This window comes from Ursus arctos, unplaced genomic scaffold (genome assembly GCF_023065955.2).
Source record: "Ursus arctos isolate Adak ecotype North America unplaced genomic scaffold, UrsArc2.0 scaffold_24, whole genome shotgun sequence".
NCBI lineage: Eukaryota > Metazoa > Chordata > Mammalia > Carnivora > Ursidae > Ursus > Ursus arctos.
The window spans coordinates 44282886-44306809 of NW_026622919.1; the positions used below are offsets into that span (position 1 = coordinate 44282886).

At 41.7% G+C, this 23924-nt stretch overlaps 1 long non-coding RNA gene across 1 annotated transcript in view; it reads left to right on the forward strand.

Moving 5' to 3' along the window:
• The first annotated feature begins 22085 nt into the window (after positions 1-22085).
• Positions 22086-23924, forward strand: part of LOC130544700 (uncharacterized) — a 34798-nt gene continuing 32959 nt past the window's right edge. Inside the window, exon 1 of the long non-coding RNA XR_008961187.1 lies at positions 22086-22271. This is a non-coding gene — a long non-coding RNA (uncharacterized LOC130544700). The remainder of the gene's footprint in view (positions 22272-23924) is intronic.

Consider the following 23924-nt stretch of genomic DNA (forward strand, 5'->3'; position numbering starts at 1 on the left):
GAGCCTTTATCTCTTCTAGTTTTAACAAGCACGGGATAAGATAAGGGCTGTTATTTGCCGCGTTTTAGCGTTGAGGAAACCACTTAGATTAGGAATTCTGCGCCAGGTCTCGCAGCAAGTCAGTGGAGGAACCGGAACTCTCATCGGTCTGTCTGGCTCTCAAGGGCTTATTTACCACCACAATGCACTGTCCTCCCCAGCACCCCTGCAGGTCCTGTGTGCAGGGGTCTTGGGGCCAAGTGGATTTTAGGCCCTGGAAGAGTGGAGGGAAAACATGCACATTGGGTGGTGGTTCTTTTTTAAAAATTTTCAACTCAAAACACTTCTTTTTTATTTTTTTTATAATTTTTTAAAGGTTTCATTTATTTATTTGCCACAGAGAGAGGGAGAGAGAGCACAAGCAGACAGAGGGAGAAGCAGGCTCCCTGCTGAGCAAGGAGCCTGATGTGGACCTCGGATTCCAGGACCCTGGGATCATGACCTGAGCCAAAGGCAAGACGCTTGACCAACTGAGCCACCCAGGAGTCCCACAACACACCTCTTTCAGTGTTTAAGGCAGCTTGAATTGGGTGTTCTGCTACAACCCAGTGTATCCTTATTGAGACAAATTTTACATAAGATAAAATTCACCATTTGATCATTTTAAAGTGTATAATTTGGTGGTTTTTCATATATTCACAGTGTTGTGCAACCATTAGCAGAACATTTCATCACCCCAAAAGAAACTCCATACCCATTAAGTAATCCCTCCTCATCTCCCCCTCCCACCAACCCCAAGCAACCACTAATCTAGTTTCCGTTTCTATGGATTTAGCTATTCTAAACATTTCATATAAATGGAATTATACAATATGTGACCTTTTGTGACTGGCTTCTTTCACTTAGGATAATGTTTTCAAGGTTCATGCATGTGGTAGCATGTACTAGTACTTTATTCCTTTTTTTTGGTTGAATCACATTTCATATGGATATGCCACATTTTTCTTATCCATTCATTAGTTCATGGACATTTACCATTTTTTGGTTGTTGTGAATAAATGATGTTGAACTAGTCCTGTACAAGTTTTTGTTTGAACACCTGTTTTCAGCTCTCTTGAGTATATTCCTAGGAGAGGAAATGCTGGTTCATGTAGTGACTATGTTTAACTTTTTAAAGTTAATGGCTGCATCATTTTACATTCAATCAGCAGTGTATGAATGTTCCAACATTTATTATGAAAATAATGATTGTAGGGGCATCTGGTAACTGACTCGGTTAGGCGTCTGCCTTCTGCTCAGGTCATGATCCCAGGGTCCTGAGATCAAGCCCACATCAGGCTCCCTGCTGAGCGGGGAGCCTACTTCTCCCTCTCCCTCTGACTCCCACTTGAGCTCTCTCTTTCTAGTGCTCTCTCTCTCTCCCACATAAATAAATAAAATCTTTTTAAAAAGAGAAGAGAATGAGTGTAGTTTTTTTTTAAGTGCTACAAGGCTTATGGCAAAATACAACAGTATTTACCCAATACCCTGTCTCATTCCCAAGAGGCAAACACTTCCAACTCTTTTAACTGTTTCTTTCCCTCATTTTTCTCTGTATTTTAAAATAATATGCACATGCTATAGTTTGAGTTTATCAATTTTAAGCGTTGTGGTGACTTACAGTACTCTATATTTTTTCTTCTACAATTTTTTGGTTTTCCTGAAATTATCAGCTTTCATATTTTCATCTGCTTAGTTTTCTATATGACTATTTCTATTTCATGGCTTTTCCCTAAATGCTCCAAAAAATCTGTCACATGACTGTCAATAGTTTTCCCATATACTCAGACACGGTTTGAAGCCTTTGCTAGTTCCATTTGTATTTTTAAATCTGGAGGCATCTATCCCACAGCCCCCTCCTCCTGCCCCAGTTTGGACTAACTGCACCCTCCTAGGGCCTGTACATAGCTGGGTCCTGCTGGACCTACCCTCACCGGTGTCCTAGGTCGGATCTGCAGTTTCCAGGATCCACGGCTTTCTCTTTCATGTTGTACATCCTCATTTTGTTAAAATGCATCCTCCAGGCATATTCTAAAATTGTTTGAGAAATTAAATTTTGGAGCTCTTGTATGCCTCAGGTTGTCTTTATTCTACCATTACACATGCTAGGCAGTTTTGGAGAGAGAAATCATTTTTCCTGATTATTTTGCATTTTCTTTCTTTCTTTCTTTCTTTCTTTCTTTCTTTCTTTCTTTCTTTCCTTCTTTCACTTTCTCGCTTTCTCACTTTCTTTTAAATAATCTTTATGCCCACGATGGGGCTTGAACTCACAACCCACGATCAAGAGTCACATGATCTACTGACTAAGCCAGGCATCCCATTGTTTTGAAAGCAAATGTTCATGGTCTTCTAATATCCAATGCCTCTGGTGAGAGCCCAAATGCCACTCTGATTCTTGATGCTTTGTCTTTGACCGGTTTTTCCTTTTTTCTCTTTGGAAGCTTTTAGGATCTTCTCTTCATCCTTGGTGTTCTGAAAAAAATTAATAATAAAATAATAAATAAGTAATAAAAACTATGTAATAATAATTCATCCGTGGTGAGGACAAATACCTGCATCTTAAACAAAATCATTAGGGGTGCCTGGGTGGCTCAGTCGGTTAAGTGTCCGACTCTTGTTTTCTGCTCAGATCATGATCTCAGAGTCCTGGGACTGAGCCCCGAGTTGGGCTCCATGCTTAGCACAGAGACTGCTTGAGATTCTCTCTCCCTCTCCCCACTTCCGCTCATTCTCTCTCTCTCTCTCAACTAAATAAATAAAATCTTAAAAAACAAAAACAAAATCATTAAACAACAGTTTGTTGTGCTAGCCTTTTGGCAAACTCTTTCAACCTAGAAACCCGGGTTCTTCAGCTGTGAGAAAACTTCTTGTAGTATTTCCTTTGATAATGTAAAGAGATTCTTGTTATCATGCTTGTAGAATAATCTAAATCAACTCCTTTATAAATACCCAGCAAATGCTTCTGGATGTTTCTGTGTTGTGTTTTATTGTGTTTTTTCTGATTTCTACATGCTTATGTAGAAAACTCAAATACCGGAAACTGTAAATTTTAACACACTTTTTAAAGATCTGCCGGACGTGGAAATGCAATGGTAGCGACACGAAGTCACTTTGCATAGTCTCATAACACTCCATTGGGAAGACGTGCCATCATGAATCTGAGCCGGCGTCTCTGTGAGCAGGCAGCGATTTTCAGCTTCTCTCTATGTCAAGGCTGCCGCGATGCGTGTCTCCTACACACAGACACTTCAGTTAAAGTGATCTCCTTATTCCTTCTGCCCTGAGGGACAGTGGAGGTAGGGGAAGGGTCATGGAAGGATGAGAGTCTAACTTGGCCCTCACGGAGGAGCTGTTGGGAGAGTGTCTGAACCTCCGGAGAGGCCCTCGGCCTGACCTCCCTAATGGCGGTGCTTAAAGCAGCGGCTCTCAAACCTCGACCTGCGCAGGGACCATCTGCGGAACGTGTTAAACGGTAGGTTCCTAAGCCACACCTCGGAGAGTCTGATTCCGTCTGAAGAGGGCTCTGAGAATCTGCATTTTTTAAAAGATTTTATTTATTTATTTGACAGAGAGACCAGCGAGAGAGGGAACACAAGCAGGGGGAGTGGGAGAGGAAGAAGCAGGCTCATAGCGGAGGAGCCCGATGTGGGGCTCGATCCTGGAACGCCGGGATCACGCCCTGAGCCGAAGGCAGACGCTTAACGACTGTGCTACCCAGGCGCCCCGAGAATCTGCATTTTTAACAAGCACCCCAGCTGATTCTGATGGAGACGGCTGCTGGGCTACACCTGGAGAAACACAGAGAGTGGGGCGGGGGGGGGCGTGGGAGGAGGTAAATACTATTCACCTAAGAAACAGGAGAGGCTGTGGGGGCTGATAGGGAGGCAAATGAATTAAGCATCTTCAGTCACCGAAGGAGACCAAGCTTCAGTGTGCTTAGGGTTAGGGCAGAACTCACAGATTTACCAAAAGGATCAGATTCTCCAAAAGGGTCCAGGGATTCTGATAGTCACATAGACTTGAAGTCTCCTAGTCTATCCCTAAACTTACATTTCCTCTCTTCCCTGTGGTGTTACTCAGTTAGGAATACGGGGGTACATAGAAACATCTCAGCGTGCTCACCCCCGGCTCTGTGAGCCAGCCTCGGCCATCAGCAGAAGTAGCCAAAGTTAGGGATGCTGCTAGAAAGTGGGAGAACAGCACCAACTCTTGGAGACGATGTAGTGCGACAAGAACTCTCGTAAGTGGAACACAAATTGGTCCGACCACTCTGAAAAACAGTTTGACCCAATAATTCCACTCCGGGGTATATACCCCAGAGAAAGTCTTACAGTTGGGCTCCAGGAAACATAAACATCCAGGATGTTCTTAGCAGCATTGTTGAAAACAGTAAAAAGCTAGAAAGAATCCCAAAGCCCTGGGATAAAAAAGTGGATAAATTAGCTGTAGTGTATTCACACGGTGGAGTACTATATACAGTACAAACGAACGAACGATTTACGCATCAGCACGGAAGAATCTTAGAAACAATAATAGGAGAAAAAAGTAATTCATAGAATAAATACATTCTTGTTAAATTAAAAAAATAAAACTAAACATACTGCGCAGAGATTTATGTATGAAAAAGTAGAAAGAAAAGCAAAATATTGTGGGACAAATTCAGAATGGTGGTCACCTTTGGGCCAGGCAGGGGATGAAACATTTGAGCACGGGCAGTGTTCAGTTCTTACGTGGGTGGTGGGCTCACAGGCGTGTGTTTTATTATTATGCATATGACCGTATGTACATAACAAATTCTTTTGGCTATATCAAATACTTCAAAATATAAAAAATAGGAAGAAAAATGAGATTCCCTGGCTGCTGCTGTGGTCTCTCAAAGTTATTTATCCTTTGCACCCACCCCTTCTCTCCTCCAACAGGCTCTATGGACCAGGAAGTAAGATGTCAAGCCTGAAGAGGCCAATAGAAGCTTGTAAAAATCCCCCTACGTCTCACCATTCAGAGACTGGGGCAAGCACCTGTCCTGCCCCTTCCCAGGCTGTGTCTCATAGACTGTGCCTGTCACTAAGTAATGGCCTCTTTGCCCAGCCGAGCTGGTTGCATGGTTAGCTCATATGGCATTTTTCTGTGACAACAGAACGGTGCTAGGAACGTTGTTTTCTGAACAGGCAAGCCATCTTAGCAGGTGCTTTTTCTTATCCTAATGCATCCCTAGCACCCACTCTTTTCCATTCACCAGTCTCACATCTGGCTGGGTCGTCAGACTTCCTTTTGCATCTCTGGTGATGAGCTTCTTTGGCTCCCTTCCTCATTCCCTCTGAGCTCAGCAGCAGGCCTAGGGCTGTCCTGGGCCCTGAAGGTTCTCCCTCTGCCATGTTTCCTAATTCAAAGACTTTTGGAATGAGGGGCAGAGCTCCTGAGGTGAGGTTTTGCCATGACCAATGCAGTTGAATGGATTAGGATTCTAAATAGTTGAGTTCCAATCTCCCACATCCCCCTTTCTGACTGTGTGACTTGGGGTAGGCCCATCATTCCCACAGAGCCTATGGTTTGCCTAAGAGATGGAGAATATCGTCTTTTGGGACACTGATAGCATGCAATGACCATTAAGAGGTAGAAAGGAAATTAAAGTTCATCTAGTTTAACCCACTTTTTAAAAAAGTTTTATTTATTTAAGTAATCTCTATACTCCACGTGGAGCTGGAACTCACGACCCCGAGATCAAGAGTCACACACTCCTCCAACTGACCCAGCCAGGTGTCCCTTAACTCACTTATATTGAAGATGGGAAAATTAAGGCTTGGATGGGAAGGAGACCTGGATGGGCCAGGAATGATTTAATGGCAGATATTAGAGTAGAACCCAGGCCTCCTGTCTTTCCATTACCTTGCCTCCCTGTTGCTTGCTGAGGCATGGAGGTGAGGGAGGAGGGCATAGAGCCACTTAGTCCTGCCCCGGCTCCATCCAAGGCCAAGATACTCAATTCTTAGAAGATGTTGCTTTTGAAATTGCTGATGAGGCTGACACTATCTGGGGGCAGAAGGAGCCCGCCTCGCCTGTCAGTGGGTCCACTGCATAATCTGGCAAGCTGAGGCCTGACACTCTTCTTCCCGCATTAGGCCCAGCTGTAGAGAGGAAAGGTCAGGAATAATAGAAAGGTTGGGCACGACCCTTACCTCTCCCTCAAACCCTACGCCCTCTCCCTGCAAGGGCAAGAGAGGCCTGAGGAGGGGCCACAGGGGTGAGGGAACAAGCTCTCTGACAGAGTTGAAGGGGGGGAGGGCTAGTCCTCCTGTTCACCATCAATGGGGTATTCTCTTTGGGGGAGGGAATTTGTGGACAAGGTAGAAAGGAGGAGGAAGAAGCTTTTGGCTTGGTCCTTCTTTCAGCTCACGAGTTGAGAGTTTATATATGATATGGAGAAATGGGATGAAATGAAACAGAGAGCCGAGCCTGTCTGTGAGGCTGCCAGTGGAGAGCCTAATGGAGGCAGTGGAGACTGACTCAATGCAAAGATGTCTGGGCTCCCAGTTTGGTCCCCTGAATTGTGAGGCAACAAATGGAGAGGCCAGGACTATACTTGACCTCTCACAGCCCTGACCAGCACACAGACTCATACTTCAGCCCCCACCTGAAACAGCCACTATTCAGGAATTCCATCGAAGGCCCCTGAACAGCCCAATTAGACTTCTAAAAAATTATTATTATTATTTTAAAAGATGTTTATTTAGTCATTTGAGAGAGAGAGAGCACATTTGGGGTGTGGGGGTGGAGGGGCTGAGGGAGAAGCAGACTCCCCACAGAACAGGGAGCCCAATGTGGGTCTTGATCCCAGAACCCCAGGATCATGACCTGAGCTGAAGGAAGATGCTTAACCGACTGAGCCACCCAGGCGCCCCTTAACAAAAATTATTAAAAATTAAAAAAATAAAAATAAATTTAACGGTCATATATAAGACCACATGACTGTAATACAAAGGGCAGTTTTTTCATTTAATATTGCAATATATACAGCCAATCTGGGCCAGGTCTTACGATCCGAACACAGGTATTTAAGCTTTTCCATGCTGTTTATGTCTATGATGGACAGAAGTCCTATAACTGAAGCCATGCCTTTCTGTCACTAGAGAAGCCTTTGTAACTGCCACAACTTCAGCCCTCAAACTCAGTTGTATAAGAAATAGAGCTGGGGGGGGTGGGTTTCCTCATTCCTATGAGTTATATACCGTTGGGAGAGTTTTTTATTGGAGGCCCCATTGGGCAGTGGTCTCACAGGTCACAGTGGTCTGTCAACTGCTTCCACTCCCAACTTGATGACACGGGACCCTGTGTGTAGATGCAGTGAGCTGCCACGTCCTCCCAGAGCAATCACAGAATCACAACCGTCTGCTCGCTCTTTCTTTCCTTCCATCAGCCTCGGGGGAAATATTCATGTAGGATTGCCAAAATATTTTATTATTTTTTAAAAGATATTATTTATTTGATTTTTTTGAGAGAGAGAGAGCGCACGCGCAAGCGTGGGTAAGGGGCAGAGAGAGAGGGAGAGAAAATATCTCAAAATGACTCCCTGCTGAACACAGAGCCTGACACAGGGCTCGGTCCTATGACCCTGAAATCATGACCTGAGCCGAAACAAGAGTTGGAAACAACCGACTGAGCCACCCAGGTGCCCCCAAAGTATTTTAAAAACCGACCTCTGATACAATAATGTATGGATTTTTAAGAAAGCACATTAAATACCAAGACCTGGTGATGGATGTAGTAACTTACTGCTTCTGAAGTAGTGGTAACTGTAAACAATAGCTCAGCATATTGCAGCAACCATAGTAAGATATGAAAGTCGCTGTTTCTGCCGACGCCAAATGCACATGCACTCCTAGTACAACACTGGTTTGTTGCCTACATACATAACGGAAGGAAATACTATGTTTCAGATGCATGTTAGTGAAAATAAAGATATAATTTTTTCCCATCCAAGTTCAAAGGCCCCAGGTCATAAGAAACCATCATCAGAAGAAATCCATCTCTTCTCAATCCCTATTTCTTCAATAGGAGCCGTAAACCATCCCTGAGACTAGTAGAACGAGACCTACCATCCGGGCACCTGGATGGTTCAGTTGGTTGAGCATCCGAATCTTGATTTTGGTTGGGGTAATGATCTCAGGGTCGTGGGATCGAGCCCCGCCTTGGGCTCTATGCTCAGTGCAGAGTGGGCTTGTCCCTCTCCCTCTGTTTCTCCCTGGCACAGTCTCTCTCCCTCTCTCTCTCTCTCTCTCATTTAAATACATAAAATCTTTTAAAAAAAAAAGTCCTACTATCTGCTTGAACAAAGGGGAAGAGTCTGTGTATAGGTGAGTATCTCAGTAAACTTTTCCATTTTACCTTCACTGGGGTTTATTTGCTCCTACTTTGCACACAATCTGAATATGCCTGATAATCTCTTTTCTTAACTCACGGAAAAATAAAAGCAGTACATTAGAAAAAGGGATTTGTAGCTGCTAAGAAAACACATTTGTAATACGTAAGGAGACTGCAAACAGTCTGACATGTAGGGAGAAGATTTTTTTAAGGGAGACAAGAATTCAAAAATCATAGAAAATTGGATTTAGTTGGTACAGAAGCAAGTAACTATATGTATGTTAATTTCCTTGATTGCTTCTCTGGGATTGCAAAAACTGATATTCATCTCTATGACCCTATATTCTGAAGAAAAAACTAAATAATGCATGCTTGTTAACCTATAGTTAGGAAGAAGGATGTAAAGAACAAGGATGTAAAATATTTAGCATGATATCTAAGCAAGATAATTAAAACAGGCTCCTCTGGGAGTAAAGGGCATGGGGGGATTATGGGACCACTGGAGGGGAACCCATCTCAGTTGAGACAGCAACGGCAATAGCAAATTACAGAGCGTGGAGAACAGAGCCCAGGTGACTCCCATTCATCCAGTGGTGATCAGCGGGTTCTAAAACTCAGAATTCTGAAAACTTTTCCATCAAAGCCAAATATCCTTAACTTCCCTCTGGACCAGGGCCTGCCAGCAGGGGCACCAGCAGAGTTTTGAAGGGCTGACACTGGAAGAGACTTCTTTTTTTTTTTTTTTTTTTAAAGATTTTATTTATTTATTTGACAGAGATAGAGACAGCCAGCAAGAAAGGGAACACAAGCAGAGGGAGTGGGAGAGGAAGAAGCAGGCTCATAGCGGAGGAGCCTGATGTGGGGCTTGATCCCATAACGCCGGGATCACGCCCTGAGCAGAAGGCAGACGCTTAACCGCTGTGCCACCCAGGTGCCCCTGGAAGAGACTTCTGAAGTTCGCTGGTTCCACACCTACTTTTTACAGACAAGGACCCTAAAGCCCATGAAGTTAGTGTGAAATTAGGAGTTTCTTCCTTAAATATTTTAGTAGAATTCAAATGATAAAGCCATCTGGGCCTGGAGCGACTTGTGGGAATGTCTTTAAGTATTGATTCAAATTAAGTGTAGAACTATGCATATTTTCCATCTTCTTGTGTCCGTTTTGTAAGTTTTATTTTTTCTCATATTTGCCCATTTCAACAAAAGGTAGAAATTACTGAAATAAAGTTGTCCATAATATCATTTAAAAAAATATTTGTAGACTCCATAATGATATTGTTTTTTTAAATTCCCAAATATTGGTTATTTTTTTTTTTAAGATTGATTTCTTTATTTGAGAAAGAGAGAGTGCGAGCAGGTAGGGGGAAGAGGAACAGAGAGGATCCCAGCAGAGGAGGGAGCCCGGCGTGGGGCTCCATCCCAGGACCCTGAGATCATGACCTGAGCTGAAATCAGGAGTCAGTTACTTAACCAACGAAGCCCCCAGGTGCCCCCAGTAATGGTTATTAAACATTTTCTCTTCCCGTTCTTGATCACTTGTGCCAGGAGTTTAGCAATTAGTACTTTCAAAATACAAACATTTGTCTTTATTAATATTCTCCGTTGTATGTTTGCCTTCTACTTCATTAAGTTCTGCCCTTAATAATTTCTTCTGCCATTTTCTTTGGGTCTAATCTGTCATTTAAAAATACTTCCTGACATGGCTGCTTCAAACACTGATCCTTAGTCTCTCTTCCCTTCTAATTATATGTATTTAAGCCCATAAACTTCCAATTAGCACAGTTATATCCCACAAGTTTGGGTATGTCATATTTATATTAGCATTTAATTGAAATTATTTCCCACTTCCAGTGGGAGTTCTTCTTTGACCTATAGATTATTTAGAAATATATTTAAAACTTTCATGCATACAGGGATTTCCTAGTTAATCTTTCTGTTATTGTTTTTTAAAGTAGGCTCCATGCCCAGTGTGGGGACCAATGCAGGGCTTGCACTCTCGACCCTGAATTCAAGACCTGAGCTGAGATCGAGAGTCAGATGCCTAACTAACTGAGCCACCCAGACGCCCCTCTGTTACTCATTTTGAGTTTTATTACACCGTGGTTGGTGAAAATACTCCACATGATTCAAATACTTTAAAATCTGTTGATACTCAAAAATATTGTCACTTTACTCATTTTGGTAAATGTTTCATCTGCCTAATAATATACTAATTGATAATCTTTCTTTTTTTTTTTTTTTAAAGATTTTACTTATTTATTTGACAGAGAGAGACAGCCAGTGAGAGAGGGAACACAAGCAGGGGGAGTGGGAGAGGAAGAAGCAGGCTCCCAGCGGAGGAGCCCAATCACGCCGGGATCACGCCCTGAGCCGAAGGCAGACGCCTAACGACTGAGCCACCCAGGCGCCCCTAATTTATATTCTGCAATTGTTTAGTATTTTACATATGCTAAAGAAATCAGGTTTTTTAAATTGGTGTTGAAATCTTTTATAACTTTTATATCCGATTACTCATTTGTTGTTCTTTGGTTACTAAGAGGGCGGTATTAAGACCTCCCATTATGAGTGTAGATTTTTTCGATTTCAGTGGTATTAATTTTTGCTTGCTCTATTTTGAGACTATATTATTAAGAGCATAGACATTTAGAATTGTTATATTGTCCAGATAGTTGACTATTTCATTATTATGAAATATGAAGTTATGAATTACGAATGTATCTCCAGTGATGCTTCTCGCCTTGAAGTCTACTTTGTCTGATAGTAAGATAGCTGCACCAGGCTTTATGGTTACTGTTAGCATTCACACGCTGTACCTCTCTTTTCATTTGAAGATCAGTGCACAACTGCAGTTTCTTTTTTAAACATTTAAATTAACTATGTGATCCAATTAGCAAGTAAAATAGGTAACAAAGGCATTTCCCCATTTTTTATTTATTTTTTATTTTTTTATTTATTTATTTTTTAAAGATTTTATTTATTTATTTGACAGAGATAGAGACAGCCAGTGAGAGAGGGAACACAAGCAGGGGGAGTGGCAGAGGAAGAAGCAGGCTCATAGCAGAAGAGCCTGATGTGGGGCTCGATCCCACAACGCCGGGATCACGCCCTGAATTGAAGGCAGACGCTTAACCGCTCTGCCACCCAGGCGCCCCCCATTTTTTATTTTTAATGGTCTATTTATCTCTTTTTCTCTTTCTTTCTTTCTTTCTTTCTTTCTTTCGACTTAATTTTTAAGTAATCTCCGCACCCAGTGCGGGGCTTGAACTCACAACCCCGAGATCAAGCATAGCATAGCACAGTCCGGGTTCCTGGTGGCGCAGTTGGTTAGGTGTCCAACTCTTGGTTTCAGCTCAGGTCATGATCTTGGGGTCTTGAGACCAAGCCCCACATCGGGCTCCATGCTCAGCACAGATTCTGCTAAAGTTTCTCTCCTCTCCCTCTGCCCCTCCCTGCGCTCACTCACTCTCTTTTCCTCTAAAATAAATAAATAAATCTTTAAGAGAATAAAAAAGAGAGAAACACACTCAACTGACTGAGCCAACCAGGCACCCCTCGTTTCTTCTTTTAAAAATTGTTTATTTTTTGGGGTGCCTGGGTGGCTAGTAGGTTAAGCATCTGCCTTCTGCTCAGGTCATGATCTCAGGGTCCTGGGATTGAGCCCCACATCAGCCTCCCTGCTCAGCGGGAATCCTGCTTCCCCCTTTACCTGCCGCTCCCCCTGCTTGTGCTCTCTCTTTCTCTGACAAATAGATAAACTCTTTTAAAAAATGAAAATAAATTAAAATCGTCTATTTTTATTTTTAATTGTGGTAAAATACACATAACAAAATTTACCATCTTAACCATTTTTTACCTTTGTTTCATCGCCTTTACTTTTTATTTATGTATCTTTTTTTAGTTCAAATATGATTAGCACACAGTGTTACATCAGTTTCAGGTGTACGATATAATGGTTCGACAACTCGACACGTTGCTTGGTGTTCGTCTAGGTACGTGCACTCTTAATCCCCTTCATCTATTTCACCCTCCCCTACCCGCCTCCCCTCTTGTAACCACCGATTTGTCCTCTGTATTTCAGAGTCTGTTTTTCTGTTTGTCTGTTTTCTTTGTTTGTTCATTTGTTTTGTTTCTTAAATTCCAAATATGAGTGAAACCATATGGTATTTGTCTTTCTGTGACTGATTATTTCACTTAGCATGATGCCCTCTAGGTTCATAGATGTTGCAAATGACAAGATTTCATTCTTTTTTATGGCTGAGTAATATTCCATTGTGTATATTTACGTACATCTTCTTTACCTGTTCATCTGTCGAGGGATACTTGTGTTGCTGCCGTATCTTGGCTATTGTACATAATAGTGCAATAAACATAAAGATGAATATATATTTCTGAGTTAGTGTTTTCATTTTCCTTGGGTAAATACCCAGTAATGGGATTACTGGATCAGATGGTAATTCTATTTTTAATTTTTTGAAGAACCTTTCTCCTGTTTTTCAGTGGCTGTACCAATTTGCCTTCTCACCAATAGTGCAGGAGGGGTCCTTTTTCTCCACATCCTCACCAACACTTGTTATTTCTTATGTTTCTGATTTTAGCTGTTCTTTTTTTTTTTTAAAGATTTTTTTTATTTATTTATTCGACAGAGATAGAGACAGCCAGCCAGAGAGGGAACACAAGCAGGGGGAGTGGGAGAGGAAGAAGCAGGCTCATAGCGGAGGAGCCTGATGTGGGGCTCGATCCCATAACGCCGGGATTACACCCTGAGCTGAAGGCAGATGCTTAACCACTGTGCCACCCAGGCGCCCCTGATTTTAGCTGTTCTGACAGGTGTGAGGTGATGTCTCATTGTGGGTTTTAAGTTTATTTCTTCATTTATTTACGTAATCTTTACACCCAATGTGGGGCTCGAACTCATGAGCACAAGATCAGAGTCGCATGCTCTTCAGACTGAGCCAGCGGCGAGCCCCTCATTGTGGTTTTGATTTGCATTTCCCTGCTGATCAGTGATGTCGAGCATCTTTTCATGTGTCTATTTGCTATATGTATGTCTTCTTTGGATAAATGTCTGTTCATGTCTTCTGCCCATTTTAAAAATTGGATTATTTGTTTTTTGGTGTTGAGTTGTATAAGTTCCTTATGTGTTTTGGAAATTAACTCCTTATTGGATATATCATTTACAAATATCTCTCCCATTCAATAGGTTGCTGAATTTTTGTTTTATTGATGGTTTCCTTGGCTGTGCAGAAGCTTTTTATTTTGGTGTAGTTGCAATAGTTTAATTTTTCTTTTGTTTCCCTTCCTTATGAGGCATATCTAGAAAAATGTTTCTATGGCTGATGTCAAAGAAATTACTGCCTATGTTCTTGGAATTTTATGGTTTCATGCCTCACATTTAAGTCTTTAATCCATTTTTAGTTTATTTTTGTTTATGGTGTAAAAAGTGGTCCAGTTTTATTCTTTTCTGTGTAGCTGTCCAGTTTTCCCAACATCATTTGTTGAAGAGGCTGCCTTTTTCCCATTTTACATTCTTGCCTCCTTTGTCATGAATTAATTGACCATAAATGTCTGGGGTTATTTCTGGACTCTCTGTTTAGTTCCATTGATCTATATGTCTATTTTGCACCAGTACCATACTGTTTGGTTACTACAGTTTTGTAGGTCTTGAAATCTGGGGCTGTGATACCTCCAGTTTTGTTCTTCTTCAAGGTTGCTTTGGCTTTTTGGGGTCTTTTGTGGTTCCATACAAATTGTAGGATTATTTGTTCTAGTTTCGTGATAAATGTTGGTATTTTGCATTGTCTGTAGATTGTTATGTGTAGTACAGACGTTTTAACCATATTGGTTCTTCCAATCCATGAGGATGAACATCTTCCCAGTTGTTTGGGTCATCTTTAATTTCTTTCATCGATGTTTTATAGTTTTCACCTTAATTTTTTAAAATAAAACAAGACTTATGATTTTTCTTACTCAAAATAGCTTCATTTTTTTCTTTTTTCTTTTTTTTTTTTCTTTAAGCAGGCTCCACGCCCAGCATGGGGCCCAATGCAGGGCTCAAGCTCACAACCTTGAGATCAAGACCTGAGCTGAGATCAAGAGTCGGACGCTTAACCGACTGAGCCACCCGGGTGCCCCCAAAGAGCTTCATTTTTAAATTTAGCTTTCTGACTCTGTGCTTGTACCTTCAATACTTCCACTATGATTTTCTGCTCCTCAATAAGGAAAGCATGCTTGATCCTGTCACAGACACACTTAGCACACATGGAACCACCATGGGCTCCACTGACATGTTTTCGTTTTAGACAACCTCATAAGAACCGTAGGTGTCACAGCTCCTTGAAGTTGGCCTGGGCACATGCCACAGTGGGTTTTGGTGCTTTCCCAACATTCTTGGTATAAAGGTAAACCATTTACTACCAGGGGTTCTGGAAGCCTAGTTTTGTTAGAGGCTGCATTGTAGGACAGACAAGGATGGTATGTCAACCACTGGACCATTCTGAAGGCCTGTAGCTGCCATCCCCGGAAGAGTGACCTTAACCATTTTTAATAGTTCAATGACATTAAATACATTCACATTATTGTGCAACCAATCTCCAGAACTCTTTTCATCTTGTAAACTGAAACTCTTCTTCTTTCCTCCAGTCCCTGACAACCACCATTCTAGCTCTATGAATTTAACTATTCTAGGTACCTCAAATAAGAGGAATCATACAATATTTGTATTTTTGTGACTTATTTATGTCTCTTAACATAATGTACTCTAGGTTCATTCAGATTATAGAATGTGTCAGAATTTCCTCCCTTTTTTAAGGCTCAATTATATTCCAGTGTGTGTGTGTGTGTGTGTGTGTGTGTGTGTGTACACACTAACATTTTGCTTATCCATTCATCTTTTGTGAGTAAGGCTACTATGAACATGGGTGTACAAATATCCCTCTGAGACCTTGCTTTTGATACTTTGGGTTATATATCCAGGAGTAGAATTGCTGGTTCGCATGGTAATTCTACTTTGGAGGAACCACCATACTGCTTTCCACAATTTTATATTCTTACCAACAGTGCACAAGAGTTCCAATTTCTCCGTATCCTTGCCAACACTTGTTTTCTGTGTTTTGGGTTTTTTAAATAGTAGCCATTCTAAGAGTGTAAGGTGCTATTTCATTGTGGTTTCGATTTGCATTTCTGTAATGATTTTGATGTTTGCGTATATTTTTGGTTGTTTTTTGGCCATTTGCATATTTTATTTGGACAAATGTCTATTCAAGTCCTTTGCTCATTTTTAAATGGGATTGTTTGTTTTGTTGTTGTTGTTGGGTATGTGGTTTTTGCATTCTTTTACTTCCATCCTTTCTGTATCCTTATATTTAAGTTGTGCCTATTGTAAGAAGCATATACTTTCTAAAAAATCTAGTTTGAGGGGCCCCTGGGCGGCTCAGTCAGTTAAGTGTCCAACTCTTGGTTTTGGCTCAGGTTGTGATGTCATGGGTCCTGGGGTTGAGCCCTGTGTTGAGCTCCGTGCTCAGCGGGGAGTCTGCGTGAAAGATTCTCTCCCGCTGCCCCTCCCCCTTTTCTCTTTCTCTCTCTGTCTCTCTCCCTCTCTCAAGCTATTGAATAAATCTTTAAAAATAAATAAATAGATAAATAAAATAAAAAAATCTAGGTTGAGGGATGCCTGGTCGGCTCAGGCAGAAGACCTTGTGACTCTGGATCTCAGGGTCATGAGTTTGAGCCCCACATCGGGTATAGAGATCACTTAAATAAATAAAACTTGTAAAAAAAAATCTACTTTGGGAATTTTTCTTTTAACTGGAGTATTTAGCCTAATTATAATTACTAATTATTATCTATTGCTGCACTACAAATTACCCCAAAACTTAATGGCTTAGACCACAATAAACATTTGACAGAAGCTTAGCAAGATGTCTGCCTCATGGTTTCTCATGAGGTTTCAGTTAAGATATCAGTGAAGGCTACAATCATGTAAAGATTTGACTGGGACTGAAGGGTCCACTTCTGTGATATCTCACTCCCAGGAATGTTGTCAAGAGACCTCAGTTCCTTGCCATATAGACCTTTCCATAGGACTGTCTGAGTGTCCTCACGACACGAGAGCTGGCTTCTCCTAGGGTGAATAATCCAAGAGAGAAAGCAAGGAAATGTCTATGTAGTCTTTCATGATCTACTCTCAGAAGTCACATACCATGACTTCCATTATATATATTGATTAGAAGCAAGTCACTAAGTCACTCAAGGCAAGGGAAATTGAGCTCCACCTTTTCAAAGCAGAAGTAGTCAAAGAGTTTGCGGATATACCTGGAAACCACTGCCATCTCTCTGGTCAGAAACTATTTACACTTCTCATACATGCAAAATACATATACTTTTCTATGATCCCCCAAAGTCTCAACCTGCTACAGCATCAATTCCAAGTCCAGAATGTCATTTTTAAATTGGATTCGGGTGCAGATAAAGCTCCTTGGGTCTGGTTTCTCAAGAAACCAAGCCTCTTGATTGGAAGCCTACGAAGTCAAGAGATAGGTCTGCCATGCATTTAACACACGGTGGCCTAGGATACTGCACACACACAGCTGGTCTCACTCTGCACACTTTCAGCACGCATGAACTTGTTACCACGGTTTGATAAAACAAGACCAGTGCCCCAACAACATAGTTCTAATTTTAGTTACCACAGTATACTACCTGTGAGTAATTAACTGTTAAAGTGCAAACTTCATTGCTAGCAATTTAGTCCACAAATCACCATGGGAATAAGGTGCACGTCATGATCAGTGACTAATCACGACACTTCTTTCAAAGTCTGCTGGCGATTGGTTATTGTGTAGCTGTTATTCAATTCACTCAGACAGCAAATTCTGTATTTGTGTTTCCTCCTTGTCTCCCAGTGATACACCCATATGGCATTTTACAAAAAGGGAACATCGAGAGAGAGAGAAGATAAAAGTGAAGCAAAGAAATGAAAAATGAAAAATGCTAGAAGTGAAACTGGGTGTGAGTAGAAGACTTGAAGATAGGGGCAACAAAGCAAAGACAGGAAGAGACCTAGACCCATACGAAGCTATCCTATGAGTCACACTGAAGAAGCATGAGGAATAGGAACAAAACAGAGGAAGTCACTCCAACAGCTTTTTATGTAAATTGCACGAGAATCAGAAAGCTACTTATGGAGGAAGTAGAGCGTTTACTTGAACTTCTGACTGAAGAACATAATAACTTTCTTAAAAAATCAGTTTGGTTGGGGCACCTGGGTGGCACAGCGGTTGAGCGTCTGCCTTCAGCTCAGGGCGTATTCCCGGCATTATGGGATCGAGCCCCACATCGGGCTCCTCTGCTATGAGACTGCTTCTTCCTCTCCCACTCCCCCTGCCTGTGTTCCCTCTCTCGCTGGCTGTCTCTATCTCTGTCAAATAAATAAATAAAATCTTAAAAAAAAAAATCAGTTTGGCTAACATTCAGGCCAGAGCATTGACGTTAATAGCCACATTGCAAGAAAATGATCATTGTAACGAGACTGAAGAATACCCTTTCACTGCTATAATGGCTGGTTCTACCATTTCAGAAATCAGCATGAATTGATTAATATTTTTAAAATTTTATTCATTTATTTGAGAGAGAGAGAGGGAGCATGCATGAGCTGGGGGAGGGGCATAGGAGAGAAGCAGACTCCCTGGGGAGCACGGAACTCGACCCAGGGCTCGGTCCCAGGACCCCAGGATCATGACCTGAGCCGAAGGCAGACGCTTAACCAACTGAGCCACCCAGGCGCCCCTGAATTGATTAATATTAAGCTAAACTGCGTTATCTACTAGCGCAGATAACGGAGCTGCTGTGACATTTGTATCCTGATTCTGAGACAGGTAGTTGTGCAAAACCATGAAGATGCCCTGGAGGAAATGATGCTGGTAAAAAAGATTTAACGTTAAAGGAACTCTCAGAGATATTTCATGACATTGAAAGCTTGAAGGATAAAATGCTGGAAGCAGACCCAAACTTAGAAAGGAATATGACAGTTCACCAAGCCGTAGAAAAGATGCTTGCTCTGTAAGTTATATGATGAGAAGAAAGCAAGCATTGTTGGTAAGTTTTAACAAAGGAATAAAACATTGTAATTTTTCAGTGTTTCTAATGTTTTAAATAATAGTGTACTAAATAAATATTAACTTCTCTTTTTTCATTTCCCTATACATTTATAACAGTAGAGAGTTTTGAATGTTTTGACCAAAATATTTAAAGATCATGGAACAATCATCCTTCCTCTCCCTGACTATTCAGATTGCTTTGAATGGATTCGGCTTGCACCGTCATTTTTACAGTCCTGCAGTACCACGCAAAGCGAAGACTGCCTGTATATATTTATTACAGAGATTGGACCTTCTACAATTGTTAGCTGGTTAAGCAGTTTCTGGAAGGCTGTTGTCTTCACCTCTGATGCTGGAGCTTGAAATCTATAGGGCAGGCATTCGGGCATGGACAATGGATTCAAAGTGGGCATGAAGGAGAATAAGCTGTGGTTCAAACCTAGAAGGTCTGTCTCTGGGGCATGTATTCATAACCAATAAGCTGCAGAGTTAAGTAAGACAACCCTGAAGTGTATCAGCTCGGCTAGGCTGAATTACATTCCCAGATTCCCTTTTCAGTATGTTTCCAATTAGCATGGGCCACAAGAGAGAGTCTTGTTGGAGATTCAGAGGGCAGAAGTGAAGCAGAGCTCCTTTCTCGCAAGCTGTGTGTCCAAGAGTAAATTACTTAGTCTTTCTGTGCCTCAGTTTCCTTCTCTATTAAATGAAGATAGGACTTACCTTTGCGTGAGCTTTAAGTGAGGTAATATATAGTAGCTGTTGATTATATTATTGATATATTATCTATAAAACTTAGTCCATTGGAAAAGCTCAAAAAATGTCAATTATTATTAGTTGTGTGACCGTGGGCAAATCATTTATTCTTTTTGATCCCTGGATTTTTCATCTTAGAGAGGGGATAACTCCCTTGCCTGATTTCAAAGGCTTCTGTTGAGGGGCGCCTGGGTGGCTGAGTCGTTAAGCGTCTGCCTTTGGCTCAGGGCGTGATCCCAGAGTACTGGGATCGAGCCCCGCATCGGGCTCCCTGCTCTGCTGGGAGCCTGCTTCTTCCTCTCCCACTCCCCCTGCTTGTGTTCCCTCTCTCGCTGGCTGTCTCTATCTCTGTGAAATAAATAAATAAAATCTTTAAACAAACAAACAAAGGCTTCTGTTGAGACTCCAATGAAATGACCCATCTTAAAGTCTTACTCAAATGTGAATAGTGGTGATGGTGATGAAAAGCACCTGTCTTAGCTCCAGCCTCAGGACTGATATCTACCCCAATGACTAATCTAAAGTGAGCTCTTCAGTGATTATTCATCAGAAAAGTGGTTCTCCAAGTAGATCATATTAATGTAAAATGTTGATAAAGGGGAAAGTAGGTATTGGGGGGATATATGGAACTCTCTGTACTATCTTTGCAATTTTTCTGTAAAACAAAAACTACTCAGGGTACCCGGGTGGCTCAGTCGGTTAAGCATCTGCTTTCGGCTCAGGTCATGATCCCAGGGTCCTGGGATCGAGCCCCATGTTGGTCTCCCTGCTCAGCGGGAGTCTGCTTGTACCTCTGCCCCTCATATCGCTTGTGCTCTCTCTCTCTCGCTGTCTTTCAAATAAATAAATAAACAAATAAATAAATAAATATTTTTAAAAATTTTTTTAAAAAACTAAAACTGATCAAAAATTAAAAAAAAAATTAAAAACCCAATCATAAAAATAAAATAAAATTAAAAAAAAGAAAGTTGTTCTCAAACACTAGCAGGCATCAGAATCCCCTGGAGTGCTTGTGAAAATGCAACAACTCACTAGGCCCCTCCCTGAGTAGTGATTCACTAGGTCTGGGGTGGGGCCAGAGAGGTTGCATTTCTAATAAGCAATGCTGACTCTGCTGATCTGAGGGTCACACTTTGAGAATCACTGACTTCAGGTTTCAACTATATGGCCTTTCCTGTATTTCCCATGAACAGAGGCTCCCATTCATCATAACCTGTCATTTCTTGGCTCATTCTGTCCATGACATCATCCAACATTGACTTACCAAGCAAGAAGGAGACAGCTAATGACGAACTTAGTCACTCAGCAGGACAGTTAAACAGGGCCCGGAAAATTCCTTTTACCTTCCTCCCCCTTTGCTCCAACCTCTTCAAAGCTCTAGGCTGTTGTACTAAAAAAAAAAAAAAAATTAGTATTAATATTAATAATAATAAATAAAAAATAAGTTAATTATATTTCAATTTCAAAAGAGCTCTAAGCCATGGATCAAACCATGCTTAAACTAATACACATGCACAGATATTTAAGTATATAAATTTCACTATAAAGAAAAATGTGCTGGGGCGCCTGGGTGGCTCAGTCAGTTGAGTGTCTGACTTTCGCTCACGTCATGACCTCAGGGTCCTGGGATCGAATCCTGTGCCGGGCTGCCCACTCAGCAGGGAGTCTGCTTCCCCTTTCCCTCTCTGCTCATCCTCTCTCTCTCCATTCCCCCAAATAAATAAATAAAATCTTAAAAAAAAAAAAAGGTGGGGCTCCTGGGTGGCTCAGTCTTTAAGCGTCTGCCTTTTGCTCAGGTCATGATCCCAGGGTCCTGGGATGGAGCCCCACGTCTGGCTCCCTGCTCAGCAGGAAGCCTGCTTCTCCCTCTCCCTTTGCTTGTGTTCCCTCTCGCTGTGTCTCTCTGTCAAATAAATAATATCTTAAAAAAAAAAAAGGAAAAATGTGCTCAGGGAGGAGAATTAAGGTAGAAAAGAAAAATTCCCCACAGTTTTCCCCCTCAAACACAACCACTTAATATTTTTGTATATTTGCTTCTTGAATTTTATTTCACTGTATATTTTGAGGATTTTCTTTTACACATTGTTGTAATTAAAAAGGACATACAGTTTTGTATCCTGCTTTTTCACTTAACATATCACAAATTTTACATTATTGTGTTAGTATTTGTCAACAGTAATTGATTGCATAACTCTTCAACGTTCCCTCTTCTCAATGCTCCAGTTTTCCTAATTTTTTACTGTTGGAGAGGGAGGTTCAAACGTCACAGCTACATGAAATCAGGTGAGAAAAAATATAACTTTAGTTTCTTATAACTGAACTAAATTTCCTTCTCTAGAAACAAAAAACATAATTAGGTCACTTCCAGGTAAACTCAGTCATACTCAGAATTGCTCTGCTCTTCCCAGCTCTTTACCTCTCTGTTGCTGAGAGACGTCTGGAAAGGTCACCAAGAAGTAAATGGGGAGGGGTCTTCATCTGCTTTGTCCCGTGGTGGCCTCCTGCTTCAACGTGGCAGGCGAGCCACCCCTGTCCCGCTCCTGGACAGGCCGCAGTGGAGGTGGTGGTGTGGGGGTGGAAAGGGTCCCCCTCTGTGCTGACAATCTGCTGGTGGGTAGCCACATCCTCATCTGTCCACGTGGCATCCTCCTAACCCGTCCAGAAGCCCCTTCCCCACTCCCGCCCACGAGGAGTGGAATCTGGGAGAATCTATTCCTGGCCTCAAGCCTTGTCAGACCAAGCTCTCATTTCCATCCCGTAGAATCTCTGCTGTACTGCTGGGAGATTTGCCGAGAAGGCTTGTTGCCTGCCAAGTCCTTGCCCAGTAATCAAGGTCTTTTCCATTCCCGATGAAAGCGGGTTTCCGGAACTTCGGCTGCGGCCGGTGCACGGCTCCTGCTGTCGGGCTTCTGCCTTGAACCCTCTGCTTGTCCCTGTCTTCCTCTCTCGCAAAGCCTTATCTTCGCTGCAGTGGAGGTGGGCTGTGGACGTGTTTCCACAAGCCTCTTCCTACGGCTCTCGGTCTCACACTTAAACTTTACATGGCTGGTGAGTTTAAAGGCTGAAATTTTGTTGAATTTCTTCTGGGGTTCTGTACCAGCGAGTTCTTTAGGCGGCTCCAAGCCTTACAATCTAAAAGGAAGGATGGTAGGCTTGGACTAAAAAGAATTTGGGGAAACGGAAAGAAAACACTAATTATCATCTCAGATTTTTTCCTGCCTCATAAATAGTGCTGCAAAAATACTTAGACATGTGTCACCAGCGACCTTTGGCAGACAGGGTGGGGCAGACAACTGTGGATGAACCGAGGTCTCATGTCTTTGAGGAAGGTAGGGGAGGTTCTGGAGGCTGAGGGTAGGGAGAGTGGTATAAGCAGGGGGTCCAACCTTTGAACCACAGCAGCACTGTCCGAGGAGCAATGAGTAATCGCCGGCCCCTCCTCCCTTTGAGCAAAGATAGGGAGAAGGGCCTGACACAAGCATGCCCTTTTCAATGCACAGGGACAGTGACAATCGTCCAAGGCAATTGGTTTACTCAGACAGCCCCCAAACCCCAAAATCTATCGTTTGTCTATCTATCATCTACCTATCTATCTATCATCTATCTATCTATCTATCTATCATCTATCTATCTATCTATCATCTATCTATCTATCTATCTATCTATCTATCATCTATCTATCTATCTGCGTATACTTTTGTGTGTGTAATTTAGATACTTTCTTTAAGTATTTTCCCAGAAGTGGAAGTACTGAGTCAAAGGATAAAGCTTGTATAATTCTATGTTATATAACTTAATACATGGTCTTCTTTTTTTTAAAAGATTTATTTATTTATTTATTTATTTATTTGAGAGAGAAAGAGCGCGTGCGTGCGCACGCACAGAGGGAGAGGGAGAAGCAGACTCCCTGCTGAGCAGGGAGCCAGACGTGGGGCTCCATCCCAGGACCCTGGGATCATGACCTGAGCCGAAGATAGACATTTAACCAACTGAGCCACTCAGGTGCCTTTAACACACGGTCTTCATACAAAAAGCGCCGAAGCTGTTAACACAGGAGTGATCAAGCTCCAGACACTCGGGGTAGAGAATAAACTGGTACAATCTTTCCGCAGAGAAATTTGTCAATATGTCAATATATATACCACACTTTGACTTAGCACCTCCTCTTTTGGGACTTTATCTGAAGGACGGATGTATGTGCCAGGATGTTCAAAGAAGCATGTTTATAATAGTTAAAAATAGATGTTGTTTAAATACCTAGTAATAAAGGACTGTTGCATAAAAATAGCATATCTATGTGATCAAACAATACGCCATCATTAAAAATGATTGCAACAATCAACATTGACTGAAGAGAAAAAATATTCATGATATTATGCTCAGTGAAAACAACAGATTAGAACAAAGCATAAATAGTACTATCTTTTAAAAAATTACATAGTGTACATATGCATAAAATAAAGGACCAGAAGGAAACATACCAACATATTAATAGTGATTATCAGTAGGTAGTAGGATTCTGCTAATTTCTCTTTTCTTAGTTACTCTTTTCCGTATTTTTTACCTTACATTACTCATCATTTATTTTTTTAAAGATTCGATTTATTTATCTGACAGTGAGAGAGAGAGAGCAAGTGAGCACACAAGCAGGGGGAGCAGAAGGCAGAGGGAGAGGGAGAAGCAGGCTCCCCACTGAGCAGG